The sequence below is a fragment of the Bubalus bubalis genome, chromosome 8 (assembly GCF_019923935.1).
Source record: "Bubalus bubalis isolate 160015118507 breed Murrah chromosome 8, NDDB_SH_1, whole genome shotgun sequence".
Classification (NCBI taxonomy): Eukaryota; Metazoa; Chordata; class Mammalia; order Artiodactyla; family Bovidae; genus Bubalus; species Bubalus bubalis.
In genome coordinates this window covers 19,034,474-19,051,610 of record NC_059164.1, presented here as the reverse complement: position 1 = coordinate 19,051,610, position 17,137 = coordinate 19,034,474, and the positions used below count along the sequence as shown (strand labels likewise).

The window sequence follows — 17,137 nt, the reverse complement described above, 5'->3', positions numbered from 1 at the left end:
GCGTGCTGCAATTCATGGGGTCGCAAAGAGTCAGACATGACTGAGCAACTGAACTGAACTGAACTGAACTGAACTCCATCTTATCCCAAATATCTATCCCTTTCCTATAATCAAATATTGCTAATAATTTCTCATTTCCTTCTGGAAATGTTTTATGCATATACAAGCATTTAGATGTATATGTTTTTAATATAGATGACTTTCTGTAAGCCTTGCTTTTTTTCACTCAACATATTTTGAACATCATTTCATATTAGCATATAATATTTTACTTCATTCCACTAACAATGCTGTTTTCAAAGTAGTGCACAAAGAACAAATATCTTTCTACATGTTTATAAACACATCTTTAAATGTATCACAGAATGGTTATCACATTCATTCACTGAAGTAACACTGTTCATTAAGTAGTGAGCAAGTAGCATTGATTGAGTCCACCATAATTCATTCATGATGGACATATAAGTTGTCATAAGTATTTAACCATGGAAAATGTGGTCTTTTTTTAAAGCTTGGTTTTCCTTTGATTCTTGAATTGTGGGGTTGTTTCTTTGGAGGGGATGGTAAATATTTGTTCTTTCTCTTTTTTTTCCTCTTTTCTTGTTTGTACATCATTGAATAATAACAGATACATCCAAACTTGATGCTTACCCAGAAACAAGGTGACTTAATTCTCCTTCTTTCCTCTCACCTCATTCCACTTTTCATAGTGTCCTCCTTCCAAACATAAAATGGAGATTCCCATTTATTTTATAGACCCACTTAAGAGAGTCTGAAGGAATAACACCAATATGTTAATATTTATCTATGGGTGGTTGAGTTATAGGAGATTTTCACTTTCATTTTTATGCCTTTTATATTGCTTAAATTCTTTACATTGGAAAAATGTCAATATTACAAGAAGAAAAAAAAATGCCATGAAAATTTAAAATATACCATTCCCAGTTCAACAGCCCACAATATGGGAATAGGGACCGCTGAATGTGAAAGTTGCCCCATAAGAGGGATTTCATCTCTATGCCATTTTTCAAAGTGTATTGAAGCCAGTAATATACTGGCAAGCTTTCTGTTGGTTTTGGCCCTTGTAGCAGGAATTATGGAGTCTCTTCAATGCCAATCCAAAAGATGTTTCCCCTTCTTTACTCGGAGAAGGCGATGGCACCCCACTCGTCAGTTTTGCTTAGACAGAAAATGAAGAAAAGGATTAAATAGACGAGAGTTCAATGAAAGGATTACTTCGAGTGGTTTGAGTAGGTTCCAAGGATCCGTGACGGTAGAGAGCTAAAACCTACTTCAGGCCTGAAGGAAAAGAGGGACAAGAGGTTATTGAACCCAAGGGAAAGCTATAGCTACAGGAGAAGGTCTTGTAGAAGGAGCTATGGCCTTTGGAATAAAGAGAATGGTGTTACCAAAACCCAAAGAGAGCTGGAGCCACAGAAGCTGGACTAGCTACCCAAGAGGAGTTGTGCCAGTGGCAGCCCAAACAGGAGGAAGCTGGGGAGAATAATACCTCACCATTTTTTTTCCCCTCCTGCCTTCAGATTTCCTCTCATGTCTCCTGGTACCAAGACTCAATGAGAAGCCAGATAGCAAAGGAGATTAGGTGATCTAGGTTATAGATATCAGCCCTTGAGGTAGGTAGCAACTTAAGAAAAGCAGAGAAATATACATATTTTACATCCTGTATTGCATTCCCTTGGCCCACCATTTTGTCCTGGCCATTGCTAGGTCACCCAGCTGCAGCAATAGCCCCTGGACTCAGTTTCATAGTATGTCTCTTGTTTCTCTAGAATCCTTTACCTTCATCATCTGAGACCCCTACACAAGACTAGCCTGTTTACCCATTCTGCAGCGTATTCAAGCTGTACATGTAAGGAGGTTAGTGGCCTCTGGGGCAACTGTTGATGGATTGGGTTTGGCAACCAATAGAAAAACAGAATTTTTTTCATGTCTTGAGCAGACAATTCTGAGATGAAAAAATATTCACAGAACAGACACAGTTCTTCAAAGGTTCTCAGACTGAGCCCCAGGTACCCATAACAGTAACCAGCATTCAATTTTAATAACTCAACTCTTGAATTAACTTGACCTCCTTCTCTGTTTTACCACTCCCAGTCCCTTGACTCCTATTGCCTGATATCATTTCCCCAAATGACTACCTTCATGTATCCCTCTCTCAAATTCTGCGCTAGGGAACCTAAGATAAAATAGACAGAAAAGGGTAGTTTTGGAGGAGCGGGTGTCCACTCTTTTCCCAAGTGATGCAGGGGTAAGTAACCCTATTCCAAAATGCAGGTGTAGATTCTGATTAGCCCACAGTGATAGTTTGGAAAAGGGTGTGTGATTAGTTTGAGCTAATAATAAAAGAAATAAGTTGCTCTAGTTTTATAACGTAAGTGCAAACTGTAGCACAGGGTCAGTTCTAAACAGGCAGTCTAAAATATGACACTGCTGAAAACACATATTGTCTCCATCGGGTTCAAAACATTCTCAAGGGTTTAGGTAAAAAATCAATAATCCAACAATTTCTGGTGCCACAGTCATAGACAAGAGTTGGGACTTCACAGGAGAGATGAGGTTCGCTTGTGGTTTCCACAAATGTCTATCCAGAGTACAAGGGATGGGAAAGAATGAGGTTTAACTCTTTGTCAAATATGTGGTTTGATTTTCCCATAGTTTTGAGGATGTACACACTCTGCTCTGATTCCACAAGAAAAGTTAATAGTGTAAACCACAGGTTGGCATATTTTTTTTTAGAAAGGGTCAGATAATAGATATTTTAAGCCTTATAAGCCATGCAGTCTTTTAAAAAGGAGACACAGAACGAGCTTACATAAATGGACATGGCCACGCTCCAGTGAAACTTTGTTTACAAAAGTAGGCAGTGTCCTCAATTGGCTTCTAGGTTTTGATTTGCTGACACTGGTATAAACCAAGCAGGCCTTTGTTGTCACCTCACAAAGAATCCAATTAATACTGCACCTCAGTGAATACTTTCTTCAAAATGTGAATGATTTCATCAGTAAATTTAAAAAATTAGACTATCCAGCAGCTTTCGTCCAAAAAATGTCATTTTCTCTTAACAACATTTGCCTTCTACTGATGCTATTTGCAGGGGAAAAAAAAAAAATCAAATCAGCAAAATGATGTCTAATTGATCAACTCAATTAGAGTTGTCAATTGCCTAATTGATCAACTTATTTTTCAACTCAAAACAGTTGAAAATATCTCCCAGAATATCTCATTCTGAAACTTTTAGCCCTCCAAAAAATAAAACTGAAAGTACAAGATCTGAGAACCTATCATAAAAGTCCATTAATGTAAAAACCACTACGTAGAACCAAAGAAAAATACATTTGTTCAAAAGCAATCACATAACTAAACCAAAAAGTAGTCTCCTGGAGATAACCTTATGTTAAGAGTTTCATGTTTTCTTGAGAGCCTTTCATGCTGAAAATTCTAAAAGCCCACTGGCTGCACACAGTGGCAGAATGCAACAGTGATTTCACAACCCCAGGCAAAATTATATAACGAAGTGAGGATATGACGGAGTCTAGTTCTTATCCAGTAGTAAATAATCTGCAATTGCACAAATTAAAATTTGGTCCAGCCCCAGATGCTAATTGCAATACCAGGCAGAGTGTACTCAAGGTTTAATTTACATCAAATAGAGAAGAGCCTTCCAGTACCAGGCATTGAACCCCGTGTTGGAATGCTGTAGCTTTTTCTAAAGCAAAATAACACACTCCCAACATCATTGTTCAGCTGCACCATAGACATCGCTGTGGGAGTTTTCCAACATATTACTGACAAGAGTTGGCCCTATTTAATCTATAATCATGAATGCCATCAGTGCCTATGGTTAGAGGACCATAAAGCCAAAGAATAGCATACACTCGGGTCTTGTTCAGACTAAATTGCTACAGAATAAGGGCCAAATAACATAGTAACTGTGACTGCATCATTAGATAGACCTCTCAAAATAGTTATTTCTTTGTCCTGAGTATTTAATGGAAAAATTAGCAATTCCTTTGCAGTTAAGAATTTATTTATTTTTTCTGATAAGCAAATGTTTAACTTTCCCACCAAACAATGATTTTTCTTTACTTGTCAACGCACACATTTTCTATCAAGGAGCACAGAATTTTATTTGGTATCTTCTCTAGATATTCTGTAAACCAGATTGATTTATCACGTGTAGATTTTGATGTTGAGAAACTTACAGCTACATAGCATAATTTAGTCAAATTCAAATAGATCCATTAAAAACATCAAAATCACTAAGCAAGCACTGGGATCTTTTAGCAACATGTGTATTCAGGTATGGGTGTGAGGGGCAGGACTTCCACTCACTTCTATTTTATCACAAAAGACCTCCTGAGAGAGAGTATTGTAGAAAACACAGAAGTTCAAGTCCAGAACTTGGTGAGCTGGGAGATGGATCAAGCATGAAAGATGAAAATAGAGAAAAAAAATCTATTTAGAACATGTATATGCCACTTAGATGAATGGGAACTAGAGTAAGTTTGCTTAAACAGAGCGTAGGAGAACTAGTCTGATTATGAAAAGTTACAATGGTCCCTAAAGAGACCCTATTGGGGTCACATGAAGGTTGTGTTTAAGTAATGGATGAGACACTTCCATTAAGTAATGGAAGTCAAAAGAAATACATCATACTTGCTGTTCATAAGGCTTTGCAAAGGATATCAGGTACACTGATTACATCCTGATAACAAGTCTGAGGTAGATGTACTATCCCCAATTTTCTCACAAGGAAGTAAAGGAAAGAGGTGGTGCTGGTGGTAAAGAATCCACCTGCCAACAGAGGAAATTCAAGAGGTGTGGGTTGAATTCCTGGGTTGGGAAGATCCCTTGGAGAAGAAAATGACAACCCACTCTAGTATTCTTGCCTGGAAAATCCCATGGGCAGAAGAGCCTGGTGGGCTACAGTCCATGGAGTCATAAAGAGTTGGACATAACTGAGCACACGCACACAAGACTATTTAGCTGGTAAATGGTAGAATAAAACAACAAACAAACAAAAATCCTCTTTTCATTGTCTAGAAATGTTATTTCCATTCTACCACAGCACCCTTTGTATGAAGGACAAAGAAGCAACATGTCACAATACATGCCCTCCTGGACTAAAGGATGCAATAAGTTCCAAAGTGAATGATGCAGTAAGTTCCAAAGTGAGCTAAAAATGTTTGACTTCAGTAATCTAGTATTTCCCAGGCCTTGCCATTGTTGGCTATCTGTGGGATCTCATTAACGGCAATAACCCAAATTGCACTGGTCTTTCCTCTCCCTGCATTACACATACTCTCACTTCTTTGCAAACCCCTCCATACACTTCTGGGAGTTCCAGGGGTGCCTCACGCATCCCCCAACCCTGTCGTTTCAGTGATGCCCACTCCCTGGACACCACGTGAGGGCAGAGCCTCACAGTGCTGCTACTACAGCCGCGTTCCACGAGAACACTGATGTCTGACCAAGACAGCCTTAATGTTCGCTCAACTCGACTAACTAACTTCACATGGGCTTCTTCCTCACTCTAGTGTCCTGATCTCCCTTTTCTTAGACCCTTTATTGAGGAAAACTTTTATTTTTATTCTCTGCCCCTTTAAGTTGTAAATCTTCTCCCAGTCTCTTGCCAGTTTTACAACCCAGAAATATCCTTCTCAAGGACTTGGGAGTCATACCTGTGAAATACAATCATAGGGAAAGACAGGACACCTATCTCTTTATCTCTGTAGGAGGTAGGAGCCTGACTTCAGTAAGTGCCAAGTAGCAAACACAGATGGACAAAACACATGGCCCAACCTCCCCACTAATAACCTCTAGTTACTTTCCATTAGCTCACCCCACTACTTAAAAACCTCCGACCTTTTGTCCTATTGAAGTTGAGTTCATTCTCTCTCCCTATTATAACTATCTGGAATAATGTCTTGTTTAACTCCACCCAGTGCAATTTATCCAGACCAAAATGCTAACACTGGAAACCTCTCAAAGTAGTAAATCCCCAGCAACTCAAAGAGGTGCAAAGACAACACCTTTATGACTCAGGTCACACTTTGTAAGTTGTGAGAAAGCCAAAGGACCCTCACTCTTTTCATATCTCAGGGAGCCCTTCATGCAAACATGTCCTCCACCTTCTTGCTGTAGCTCTACAGACTGATGTAGAGACAGTAGGACAGGCAAACACCATGCTTCTCTCTACATCTCAATTCTTCGGTTAGGTGCTCAAATAAAACAAACCATTTTCTTCCTACCCACCCCCTCACCCATCCACCATTATTTTTTACTACAAATGGAACTACTCACTAGATACCAATCACGCCCATAGATAATTGAATTCCAGGGCATCTCAGGTGGCTCAGATGGTAAAAAATCTGCCTGCAATGAGGGGACCTGGGTTCAATCCCTGGGTCAGGAAGATCCCTGGAGAAGGAAATGGCTACTCATTCCAGTATTCTTGCCTGGAGAAATCCGTGGACTGAGGAGCCTGGTGGGCTACAGTCTATGGGTTTGCAAAAAGTTGGACACCACTGGGCGACTAACACTTTCATTTCACTTTCACTTTAGTCCAAAGATCCCTGTTTCACTTAGACGAGTGAAATAGTGTGATAGGGGTCCTTAAAAATAGAACAAATGAGAAAAAAATGAAGCATTCTCAAATTTTCTTTATCCCTTTTACATTCTTTGAAGGATCCAGTTCAAATAACCATTCATAAAGCATATTTAAACACTCATATGCTTTGTACCACCCATTGATTTTTCAATTTAAGTTTAAAGGCCAGCCCAGCACGTTTAGAGCCATTGTACTGCCCAGAAGGGAAGAAAAAAAATTTTTTTAAGAGATTAGCAGCATGGGTGGAATCCAGAGGAAATAGATTTAAGTTCAGTATTAGAAAGGGCTGTAACAATTACAGGAATCCAGCACTCTAATCAACTGTTTTAAGAAAATGGTTTTGTCCATGTTGGAACCTGGGTAGAGGCTGGAGATAGCATTCAGGATGTTGTAGAGGAAATTCATGCATCAGGTAGGATACCTGACTTCTCCGAGGACTCTTCCAACTCTTAGATGATATTGTGTGATGTATTTACTACTTGCAAAATATTATTCTTGTGGGTTCATTAATGAGATCTTAATTTCTTTTATATATATTCAGTTCAGTTCAGTCACTCAGTCGTGTCCGATTCTTTGCGACCCCATGAACCGCAGCACGCCAGGCCTCCCTGTCCATCACCAACTCCCAGAGTTCACTCAAACTCATGTCCATCGAGTCGGTGATGCCATCCAGCCATCTCATCCTCTGTCGTCCCCTTCTTCTCCTGCCCCCAATCCCTCCCAGCATCAGAGTCTTTTCAAATGAGTCAACTCTTCGCATGAGGTGGCCAAAGTACTGGAGTTTCAGCCTCAGCATCAGTCCTTCCAAAGAACACCCAGGACTGATCTCCTTTAGGATGGAATGGTTGGATCTCCTTGCAGTCCAAGGGACTCTCAAGAGTCTTCTCCAACGCCACAGTTCAAAAGCATCAATTCTTCGGCGCTGAGCTTTCTTCACAGTCCATACATGACCAATGGAAAATTATATGTATTAGTACCTCATTAATGAGATAGAAAAATCACTCTTAAATATAGAATATTTCTTTCTAAAATGAACATCTAATAACTAAAGTCATTTTTTATCAATATATCAACTTCATGGCAGAGAAGGTAATGGCACTGAATATCCAGGTGCATTTAACTGGTTACTATATAGCTGCCATCAGCTTTGTACTCTGACATCAAATGTGAATTGATTTAGTTATTCCTTACAGCAATCTCCGTGCAATTAGGCATTGCTCACTCACAACTAAGTGATCTGAGCACTACAGAGATAAGTAAAGTGCTCTTTATCTGTTTCTACAAGTGTTTCATTAGATCGCTTTCCAGAGCTCTGTGCCAGACATCAAACTACCCCAGAAGACAGAATCCCTACTCTCAAACAGCCAAAGCTGTAGGAGAGAGTGAGCTAGCTCAGGACAGGAATCAGATGTTTTTCTTTCAGTTGATCTTCCCCTCCTCCAGGTTGGTGAGTGAACAGCTGGGTTCAACCAATGCTGGAAGTCAAGCCAATTGGCCCAGTTACATTTCTGGAGGTCATCCAATCTTGCTGGCATGGAAAGCCACAAAATGTTTGACAGCAAGAAGAGACTCCAGACTTTAGGACACTTTAGTCTTATCTTTAGGATGTTCTAGGCATGAGTAAGTCACCTTACCTTTTCAGGTCTTAAGATCTCACACACATCTGCAAAATGGGAATGATATCACATACTCTGATGCCTACAAGGCATTGTAAGAATTAAAAGATAAAAATGCTATGTATGTATTATTTAAAAGTGGTTATTATTTTTGAAAAAAAGGAATAAATGAAGAAAGAGCCACTTCGCTGCTAATCAGGAAGGCCCTAGACTTCCGTCCATATATGCCTGGTGCCCAAGTTACAGTAGAAAAAGGTAACAGGCTGGGTTAGCATTTCCTAACAAGTCATAGAAAATTAAGGTAGAATTTATGAGATTCTAATTTCTTCACCAATAATGTCAACTGCTAACCAAGGCCCTAGATATAAAATCCAAAGAATTTTGCTTGTGCTAGACACAAAATATTTCTTCCTTTATTCACCACTTAGCATATGTTTAAAGCTTTTGAATATATGCTTAATAGGAAATTTATCTCCTCAAAGATGCCATCGTTTGTTAGGGGAATTTTAAAATTTTTCTTTAAAAACCGTTTATTTTAAAGCTTTTAGCTCTAGTGGGGAAGAATGCTAAGAGTGATAGTTGGTTCTCCGTTTAGCTACATGGCTTCACTTTGCTCTAACTGCTATTATTTACCTCTGTGATTATGTTACCAAGAGTAAAAGCCTATTATATAAGAAAAACCATTTAAAGAATTTATTGGTATTGTGTGTACTACTCTGCTCAACAAAACAAATGGAGGGCAGAGTTGTCTGTGGTTGTTGGAATCTAGTACTTTTGGAATTGTGTCAAGAATATAAACAGGGAGACTCCCCATCCACTAAAAGCCCATATATACTGTTGACTCTAATGAGGTTCTTAGATTTTAAAACTTACAGTAGCCAATCAGAATCATAGAATTCTGATTCCAGCCAAAAATAAAACATCTGACAAACCTTTTCTGCAAGGATAATGCTATTTTTCTAAAGGTGGGAGAAATATTTTAATAGCGAGAATGATAAGATTAATCATTTTTCCCCAAAAAACACAACTCTGGAAGAGAGCAATTCTGTTTCTTTTTTTGTTGGCATCTTCATCCCTGTCTTCTCTTTACTTTTACCAACAATATATAAGATAAGCTTCTCTTTATTAAATTTTACTTTGAAAGACTAGGAGTTTAAATGCAATTGGCATTCCCTGCTGCTCTAGTCAGAGCACAGAGAATTATGGCCAAGTATATCTTTAAAGTCAGCGTGTTGGCTTAGACACAGGCCAGCTTTCGTGCAAAGGTGCTTTATGAATCATGAATCAAATGAATAGCATAATAAAAGTGCACACCTCTGGAAGTATCCATCTAATGCATTTTGGGTGGAGAAAGAATATCTAGTCTCTCACTTCAGAAACTATGGAAGTGAAATAAAAATGGCTTATATTTATCAAAATCTACACATTCTTTTTTCCCTTCCTTTTTTTTAGGAGGCATTACTTATTTACAATGTGTTCTCTCTGGGATAGTCTGTGAGAGGAAACATCTTGTTTGCCCAACACTCTTTAAAAAAATGGTGAGCCCATGAACATCCATTACGGCAAGTCCCTGCAACAGAAGTGTTAACAACTTTGATGACAATATAAATCAAACAAAGGTAACGGGAAGCACACACACAAAGGTTAAAAGCAATGATGAAGGTCATTCCCAAAAGTTGTCCAAGAATATTTCTAAGTGCTTTTGTAGTGTGAATAGTTGGTGAAAGTCTCTTGAATTTATTGCAGTATTAAACTCAGGCACAGCTTTATTTGAAAGTTCCTCTTGAGTTTTTTCCCATTCCTTCTCCACATTTTTCCATCCCAGAAATTTTCTCAGAACTGACATTTGAGCTATAGAGTTTAAGAAAACATGTTAAATCACAAAAGAGATAGTCTATAATATTTATTCATAGGGGTGAGTGGGAGGAAATTTTGTCCCCATAAAGTCCTGCTGAAAAGAAGAGCAATTTTCCTTTCTCCCCTGGCCTGTCTGGTCCTTGTGTGACAAGCTGTTATTGAAAAATTGTGTTGAAACTTTTAGTCACTCAGTTATTTCCAACTCTTTATGACCCCATGGACTGCAGCCTGCCTGGCTCCTCTGTCCACGGAATTTTCCAGGCAAGAATATGGGAGTGGGTTGCCACTCCTTCCTCCAGGGGATCTTCCTGATCCACGGAGTAAACCTGCGTCTCCTGCACTGGCAGGCAGATTCTTTACCACAGAGCCACCAGGTAAACCCATATGTCATTAAACCCACTCTCTATTTCTGAGGCTGTGAATTTCTAACCATTGAAAAGCCAGTTCCAAAGGGAGCAGTTCAGAAAGCTTCAGGCAGACGTCAATGGAAAGTCCTCCCCAGCCCCCTCCCTTCTTAAAATTAATGAGGATTCTTTGCACAGATTACCTACAGCTCACAGCTTTGGCATACTGATATCCACTCAGCTTCTCTCCATGTGAAACCCTTGGGGAAGACTTAAGTCTCTCAACACCCTCATAAAGTATTTCCCATCCACTCTTCACTCTTTTATCCCTAGCCCAATATGACTTTTCTTTGGGGAAACTCCACTTAAAAAAAAATAAATTAAAAAAAAAAAAAAAAGACATTTCCCAGACTTCTTTGCAACTAACTGTAGAAGAACCAACTTTGGCCTTTAATACCTAATTGTACTTCTCAGAGTTTTGTTTTCTGTGTCCTTCTTCATTTTCTGTCTACCTAGGACACCAATATGGGGCTGGAGCAGGCATATTGTGACCATGAAATCACCATGTAAAGGAGAACCATATAGAGATAACTGGGTAACAGAGCAGAAGGATAGAGCTCTGATATTGATATTAAGGAACTGCTGTGCCAGCCTCCAATGCCTTTTCTGGACTTCTTTTTAAATAAACCAATGCTTGGTTAAGGCAACTTTGGCTGATTTCTATTACATGCAACCAAACACAGTTCCTAACTGATACGCTAGTCGCGGTTCATCTAGTGTCCTAGAAGGTGGGGTAGTTGAACTCTTCTCTGTTCTCTTTTCTATTTGTTGTCATTGTCCTAGTATCTGTATCTACTTCCTTCAGAGTCTTCCCTTTTGATTGTCAATAGACTGTTTTTCCTTCAATCAAACTCAGTTTTTGTTATGCAGTCTTTGGCTTTTGAAAATACTGATTTTGATGTGAGTTTCAAAAGCCTATTTTAGAAGTCAAAGGCTGAACATCCATTGATTTTTCTTTTTGTTGCATTCCAGTTACAACAATCTTAACTCTCCTCAAGGAAATGTGAAAATCTCTGATCACTGAGGAAATGATCATACACTGGGAATTGTGGACAAGAAAATACAAATTTGTTTGAGGTATTACATCAAGTAACAGAAAAAAAACAGGCTTATAAATTTATTAAAGCCCTTTTAAATGTCCAAGTTACTCATTACAGTCAGTAAGGTAAGTTTTCTTACTACATGCTAAAGAGAGATGGGATGCCCAAGCTTAGTCCTGCCTAGCTTTAACATGCTCAGAATACTTATATTAGCTTACAATGGGGCAAAATTATCTAACACAAGTCTATTATATAGTAAAATGGTGAATATCTCATGTAACTTATTTCACACCACTGCAAAGTTTAAAATTCTTAAACTGTTTTTGAACTATCATAATTCAGGGACCATCTATACACACCACAAAGATTTCTCAAGCAGTTTTCCAAACTCTTGTCTAAATTATCATTAGCAACAACCATGAAAAACATATGGCATGTATTATCTACCAGCAAATGCAAGTGTTTCATATGGAAAATATAGGTCATTAATAGCTTAAAAAATTGTTAAGAGAACTTAATGAAACTAAAGTATATTAAAGAATATAATTTATTTGCTTGATGGGATGCCAGAAAATAAATATGAATTTCAGAACTTGCTTACCTAAAAGTTCCTCAAAGTTGAGCCACAGTTTATTGGTCTCCCTAGATCTGGCAATATTTATGGTAATATCTTTTTCCCATAATTTTTATAAAGAAGATAATTTCTTGAGGAATATCTTAAAATACTATTTAACCAATACTTCTCACTATGTTTTTAGAATAATGGAAAGTTTACATATACTATGTGTCACAAAGTCCTCACAACTATGATGAGTTTTGTGACCTCTTCACCAAATGTCATTTAAACATGCTAGGAGAAGGCAATGGCACCTCACTCCAGTAATCTTGCTTGGAAAATCCCATGGACAGAGGAGTCTGGTGGGCTGCAGTCCATGGGGTCGCTAAGAGTGGGACACGACTGAGCGACTTCACTTTCACTTTTCACTTTCATGCATTGGAGAAGGAAATGGCAACCTACTCCATTGCTCTTGCCTGGAGAATCCCAGGGACGGGGGAGCCTGGTGGGCTGCCATCTATGGGGTCACACAGAGTTGGACACGACTGAAGTGACTTAGCAAGGTGTAATGTAGGACTATTCACTAATTTCAGGTATTTGGTAAAACATAAAAGAAATATACTGCATTAAACATTTAATAATAGCCTATAATATATTTTTATACACTTTTAAATTGAAGTACACCATATACACTGAACACAAATGTGAAATGAAATTACTACCCAGATTAAGATCTAGAATGTAACTGTCAGGATTAAAATGAGAAATAGACAAATCCACAGTCATAATTACTTCTGTCAATTTTTATATATTTTGAAGCTGTTTTGTTAAGTGCATACATGTTTAGAATTGTTTTTGGCTTCTGGCTTAACTGATCCTCTTTCATTATGAAATATCATTTTCATGCCTTTCAATATTTCTTGCACTCTTTTTTGCCTAATATTATTATAGCCATGTTGAATTTTTGCTATTGTTTATTTGGTGTACCTTCTTTCCTCCTTTTATTTTCAATCTATATATTTAAATGGATCTCTGTAGAAAGCATATAATTGAATTTCATTTTTATAATCCATTTGTGTTTTAAATAGTGCTTACTCCATTATACGTAATAACCAATGCAGTTGCATTTAACAGTATCTCAATAACTGTTTTTTGTTCCATCTGGTCTTTGGTTCTTTTTTAATCTTTTCCTCCCTTCTTTAGAATTCAATACATTTTCAATAAATTTAATAAAGTTTCCTTTTATTTCTTCTTTAGCTTGTTTATTTTACATTGTTATTATTTTTAGAAGTTAGGGATTATAATATTCTCTTTGCCATCACATAATCCTCTTAAGATTAGTACTTTTATCATTTTTAAATAATGCAATAACCTTGTAACAATTTAACTCAATTTACATGCCACTTGATGTTTATGACATTACAGTCATATATTTTACATTTATATATTATTAATATAAAAATTAAACCACAAAGATAGTATTGTTAAACACCTATATCCTTTGATATTTACTCATATATTTACACGTTCCACTGCCATTTCTTTCTCTAGTTTTATGCATCCATCTGGAATTGTTAATACTTACCTTTGGTCTCAAGAATTTCTATTAGCATATCTTACAGTCTACTTCTACTCGTGACAAATACTCTCAGATTTTATCTAATTTCTTTATTTCATCTGTATTTTTGAATCATTTTAGATTTATATACATCTATTTCTGCTTTATTGACTATGCCAAAGCCTTTGACTGGGTGGAACATAATAAACTGTGGAAAATTCTGAAAGAGATGGGAATACCAGACCACCTGACCTGCCTCTTCAGAAACCTGTACGCAGGTCAGGAAGCAACAGTTAAAACTGGACATGGAACAACAGACTGGTTCCAAATAGGAAAAGGAATACATCAAGGCTGTATATTGTCACCCTGCTTATTTAACTTATATGCAGAGTACATCATGAGAAACACTGGGCTGGAAGAAGCACAAGCTGGAATCAAGATTGCCAAGAGAAATATCAATAACCTCAGATATGCAGATGACACCACCCTTATGGAAGAAAGTGAAGAAGAACTGAAGAGCCTCTTGAAAGTGAAAGAGGGGAGTGAAAACGTTGGCTTAAAGCTCAACATTCAGAAAACTAAGATCATGGCATCTGGTCCCATCACTTCATGGCAAATAGGTGGGGAAAGAGTGGAAACAGTGGCTGACTTTATTTTTTGGGGCTCCAAAATCACTGCAGATGGTGACTGCAGCCATGAAATTAAAAGACGCTTACTCCTTGGAAGGAAAGTTATGACCAACCTAGATAGCATTATTAAAAAGCAAAGACATTACTTTGTCAACAAAGGTCCATCTAGTCAAGGCTATGGTTTTTCCAGTGGTCATGTACGGATGTGAGAGTTGGACTATAAAGAAAGCTGAGCGCCGAAGAATTGATGCTTTTGAACTGTGGTGTTGGAGAAGACTCTTGAGAGTCCCTTGAACTGCAAGGAGGTCCAACCAGTCCATCCTAAAGGAGACCAGTCCTGGGTGTTCATTGGAAGGACTGATGTTAAAGCTGTATTCCAATACTTTGGCCACCTGATGCAAAGAGCTGACTCATTTGAAAAGACCCTGATGCTGGGAAAGATTGAGGGCAGGAGGAGAAGGGGACAACAGAGGATGAGATGGCTGGATGGCATCACTGACTCAAAGGACATGGGTTTGGGTGGACTCCGGGAGTTGGTGATGGACAGGGAGGCCTGACGTGCTGCGGTTCATGGGGTCACAAAGAGTCGGACACAACTGAGCGACTGACCTGAACTGAGATTTATATAAAAGCTGAAAAGATGGTGCTGAGAGTTTCTCTATGGCTTTCACTCAGAACTCCCTAATGTCAGCATTTGAAATACTTCAAAACTAAAACATTAACACTCATTACCTAATCTTTATTCATATTTGACCATATTTTCCACTAATTTCCTTTTTCTCTCCTAAAGTACATAATAAGATAATAGCATCTAAGAGAATCCCAGGGACGGGGAAGCCTGGTGGGCTGCCGTCTATGGGGTCGCACAGAGTTGGACACAACTGAAGCGACTTAGCAGCAGCAGCAGTAACTTTATTTTTTGTAGAATATTTTACTGTGTATAAAACTCTCTATTGGTCACTGTTTTCCTTCCATCTCTTTTAAAAATGGCATTCTACCACTGATCAGCATACCTATAATAGTCATGTGCCACCAGGTCGCACATTCGGCTGTGCTGCTGGCTTATCCTACCCACAGCATGGCTATAGCAGTCAAACACCAACGGCCTTACAGCCAGCTGCAGTGGAGGTCTGTTCTACCCACCAATGCACCTTCAGCAGTCGGCCCCAACACAACAGAAAGGTTCATACAGCCCACATAGGGAAGACCCTGAAGTTTGTGACTGTAATGGCCAGAGATCAGTATGCTGCTGGGTCCCAGAAAACATCTCCTATATAAGGTCATGTCTCCAAGAGCAGGAGATATAACAAACCTAACTAATACAAAGAAATAAGCAGGACTAGGTAAAATGAGGAGACGGATGGTTATGTTCCAAGAGAGAAAACAAAACAAACCCTCAGAAAAAGAACTAAAAAGAGAGAGAAGCAATCTACCTAATGAAGAGTTTGAGGTTAATGGTCATAAAAATGCTCCCGTATGTCTGCCAGCTTGCTTTTCAGCAGAAACTTCGCAGGTCAGAGAGGACTGACTCAGTACCGCTCAAAATGCTGAAAGGAAAAAACCTACAACCAAGAATGATCTACAAGCAAAGTTATCATTTCAAATTGAAGGAGAAATAAAAAGTTTTACAGACAAGCAAAAGCTAAAGGTGTTCATTACCCCTATACAGGCCTTACAAGAAATGTTAGAGGTCTGCATTTACTGATTATTTTTGCTCTTTCTTATTTGTTGTATTATCCTATCTTTTCATAGTCTCATAATTTTTATTGTATATTTTACATTGTATAAAAAATAATTGTACCACCCGCTGAGAATGTTATTTTCCCCAAAGAAATGTTATTCTTTTTTTCTCTCAAGTAGATAATAAAAAAGTTGATTATTTGAATCTAATCAGAGATTTAAAGAGTCAGGTCTAGGTTGCAATTTCAGTCAAATGAAGTCTCCATTCATTTTAAAATGTTCCTTAGTCCTGGGCATTCTAGACTTTTGCTGTAGGCTCTGGAAGGTCTTTGTCTCTTTAATCCTGAAAAACTATAGGAGATTCTATTCTGCCTCTGGATATTGAGCTGAACTCAATAGTTTCCTAATCCACACTATTGCAAATATGTATCAAACATATGCCAAGTATTTTGATGTGGAGACTGGCCATGACAAGCCTTCTCTCTCAAGCAGTACCTATCTCTGTTGTTTACTTGCTAAGTTATGTCAGACTTTTTGTGACCCCATGGACTGTAGCCCATCAGGCTCCTCTGTCCATGGGATTAACCAGGCAAGAACACTGGAGTGTCATGCCATTCCCTTCTCCAGGGGACCCTTTACCTCTGAGCCAGCAGGGAAGCAATACAATTGCTAGAAATTTCACCTTTTACAGGTGGTGACCCCATCTCCAAGCAATGTCTCAGGGGAAAAAGGAACTAGGCTTTTGGGTCCCCTCTGAATTCAATCAATCATACTATCTTATACAATTTTTAAAAGAAGTAACCAAACAAAAAATAACCAAACCTGAAAAAAATGGTAATTACCAGAAGCTGGAGCAGTTGGGGGAAGGGATAAGAATAAGAATATGAGTATGTACTTGCAAATAAGGTCCTATTGTGTAGCACAGGGAACTATATTCAACATCCTGTGATAAACTTTAATGAAAAAGAATATGAAAAGAATACACACACAAACACACACACACACACATAACTGGGTCACTTTGCTGTATAGCAGAAATTAAACACATTGTAAATCAACTATATTTCACTAAATTACAAGAATATATAATTGAAACTAGTAGACAAAGTCATGGATATCTAATACGTAGTACATGATTATAGACAACAAAAGCTGTATTACAAATA

The 17,137-nt window shown here is 38.2% G+C and overlaps 1 long non-coding RNA gene across 1 annotated transcript in view; it reads right to left on the bottom strand.

The window, feature by feature from the left end:
* Positions 1-294: 294 nt before the first annotated feature.
* The window catches only part of LOC123466048, a 28,865-nt gene continuing 12,022 nt past the window's right edge, over positions 295-17,137 (bottom strand). Inside the window, exons 2-3 of the long non-coding RNA XR_006641302.1 lie at positions 4,354-4,430; positions 295-1,179 (exon numbers count right to left, since the gene is read on the bottom strand). This is a non-coding gene — a long non-coding RNA (uncharacterized LOC123466048). The remainder of the gene's footprint in view (positions 1,180-4,353; positions 4,431-17,137) is intronic.